Consider the following 2994-nt stretch of genomic DNA (forward strand, 5'->3'; position numbering starts at 1 on the left):
TAGCGGCTCCATGCAGGCTTACGCCAAACACTTCTAAGCACACTATTGTACCCTCCTACTCACTAAAGTTTCAAAATTTATAAATCAATCGAAATTGTTTTATAAATCATCTACTTTAGCGGTAATGTATAGGTATACAACTTAAGCGCCATCCATTTTAAGGGCTAGTTGCTTCGGCAGGTGAGTTGTTACACACTCCTTAGCGGATTACGACTTCCATGTCCACCGTCCTGCTGTTTTAAGCAACCAACGCCTTTCATGGTATCTGCATGAGTTGTTAATTTAGGCACCGTAACATTACGTTTGGTTCATCCCACAGCGCCAGTTCTGCTTACCAAAAGTGGCCCACTGGGCACATTATATCATAACCTCAACCTTCATATCAAGAAAGGTGAGGTTCTTACCCATTTAAAGTTTGAGAATAGGTTAAAATCGTTTCGACCCTAAGGCCTCTAATCATTCGCTTTACCAGATAAGATTATTTTATATAATTTTTAAATGCACCAGCTATCCTGAGGGAAACTTCGGAAGGGAACCAGCTACTAGATGGTTCGATTGGTCTTTCGCCCCTATACTCAATTCTGACAATCGATTTGCACGTCAGAACTGTTTCGGTCTTCCATCAGGGTTTCCCCTGACTTCAACCTGATCAAGTATAGTTCACCATCTTTCGGGTCACAGCATATATGCTCAAGGTACGCTCCAGTTAGAGGTATAAATAATAATAAATTATCATTATACATAACTATATGGAACGCCCCGGGATTGAATTAATTGACTATTTATTAAAAAATAGACTAAAAATTTAATCCCATTATATTTAAGTTAAGTTAATTATGCCATTAAGTTTAATATAACTCAATGACTTGCACATATGTTAGACTCCTTGGTCGTGTTTCAAGACGGGTCCCGAAGGTATCCTGAATCTTTCGCATTGTTAATCATATAAATGCATACAAATAATATTAATATCATAGATATTAAATTTTTTGTAAAATTCAAAAAATGAATTTTAGCATTATATATAATAAAATCTATCAACACTTTATCAAATCATTAGTATTTATTTTATGTTAATATGCTTAAAAAGCAAATTAATTTAAATAAACTTAATATCACCAATGATCTTTTGATAAATACTTTATTATGTTAATAGATTACAATGTCCTTATATGAAAAAAATGCACATTATTTTTTTAATTATTTAATGATGAATTTTTCATAATGGATATTCAGGTTCATCGGGCTTAACCTCTAAGCAGTTTCACGTACTATTTAACTCTCTATTCAGAGTTCTTTTCAACTTTCCCTCACGGTACTTGTTTACTATCGGTCTCATGGTTATATTTAGTTTTAGATGGAGTTTACCACCCACTTAGTGCTGCACTATCAAGCAACACGACTCTTTGGAAATATCTTTCTAGTAATCATTAACGTTATACGGGCCTGGCACCCTCTATGGGTAAATGGCCTCATTTAAGAAGGACTTAAATCGTTAATTTCTCATACTAGATATTAAGATATTCCATACACTGCATCTCACATTTGACATATAGACAAAGTGACTTAGTGCTGAACTATTTTCTTTTCGCTCGCCGCTACTAAGAAAATCCTTGTTAGTTTCTTTTCCTCCCCTCATTAATATGCTTAAATTCAGGGGGTAATCCCATATGAGTTGAGGTTGTTTTAATATTCTTTTTTTATCTTCTCACAATTTAATAAAAAAATTATATCATCTTTTCATCTCTATTTTTCTTTTCTCCTTTTATATATTGTAAATATATAAAAATAATAATAATGTAAAATGAGGCAATCCTAGAATAAAAAATTTTATTTTTATGCTAGACATTCCTCCTTTTAATTACATATATAAATTATTATTTTATATATATATATAAATAATATGAAAATTTTTTTGTAAAGAATACTTAGATTCAATATTTTCATCATTTCATTTTATTTGAGAGGATTTTTTTTTTTAAAGAATAATATAATAAATAAAATTCATTATATATCTTTATTTTTTTTGCTATTAATATTATGAATTATTAAAATCCAATAATATACACATTTGCTTAAATTCAATTATTTTTATAAAAGAATAAGCAACTTATTTAGCATAGTCTTACAACCCTCAACCATATGTAGTCCAAGCAGTACTTTAAAATTGAATTTAATGTACATAACAGCATGGACTGCGATATGCGTCAAAATGTCGATGTTCATGTGTCCTGCAGTTCACACGATGACGCACAGTTTGCTGCGTTCTTCATCGACCCATGAGCCAAGTGATCCACCGCTTAGAGTATTTTTTTTATTTATTTTTATTTATAACAAATGTCAATTTTTTTTTTGCATATATTAATTGAAAGAGTAAAATTAAATAATATTAATAATATATAAATTGATTTTCTTTCAATAATATATATCAAATATATTTAACTCTAAACATTTTTATTAAGTTGCGAATGTCTTAGTTCAACAATAATACAGTGGTGGTATTTATTATGATTCAATTATTTTGTATTTTTTTAATCATTTTATGTATATATAATAATATAATAAATATATACCACTTTTGTTATTGTGAACAAATTAACTTATCATTCAATCAAATGAATAATAAGTACAACTTTTTATTTTCATGTTTAAAGGTTTTTAAAAGAAAAAAATAAGAAAAAACATTACAAAATGTACCATCATATATTATATTTAATATGATATAATTGATGGATCACAAATTGAATGAAAAAGAATAAAAAGAATTATGGATTCAAAATAATTATATAAATTTTTTTTTTTTTTCTTTTTTTTTTTTTTTTTTTTTTTTCTTTTTGTTCGTTTGTTTGCTTGTCTGTTTGTTTGTTTGTTTGTTTGTTTTTCTTACGGATATGGAACACAATAATGATCCTTCCGCAGGTTCACCTACGGAAACCTTGTTACGACTTTTACTTCCTCTAAATAATCAAGTTCGGTCAACTTTTGCGAAAACAA

General features: G+C 28.8%; 1 non-coding gene and 1 pseudogene across 1 annotated transcript in view; both read right to left on the reverse strand.

Annotated features, from left to right (window-relative positions):
* Nucleotides 1-1684, reverse strand: part of LOC129252602 (large subunit ribosomal RNA) — a 3986-nt gene extending 2302 nt beyond the window's left edge. Inside the window, exon 1 of the ribosomal RNA XR_008583537.1 lies at nt 1-1684. This exon is cut by the window's left edge and continues 2302 nt beyond it. This is a non-coding gene — a ribosomal RNA (large subunit ribosomal RNA).
* Nucleotides 1685-2128: 444 nt separating this feature from the next.
* On the reverse strand, nt 2129-2308 carry LOC129252605 (5.8S ribosomal RNA; annotated as a pseudogene).
* Between the last annotated feature and the right edge of the window lie 686 nt (nt 2309-2994).

The sequence above is a fragment of the Anastrepha obliqua genome, unplaced genomic scaffold, assembly GCF_027943255.1.
Source record: "Anastrepha obliqua isolate idAnaObli1 unplaced genomic scaffold, idAnaObli1_1.0 ptg000280l, whole genome shotgun sequence".
Classification (NCBI taxonomy): Eukaryota; Metazoa; Arthropoda; class Insecta; order Diptera; family Tephritidae; genus Anastrepha; species Anastrepha obliqua.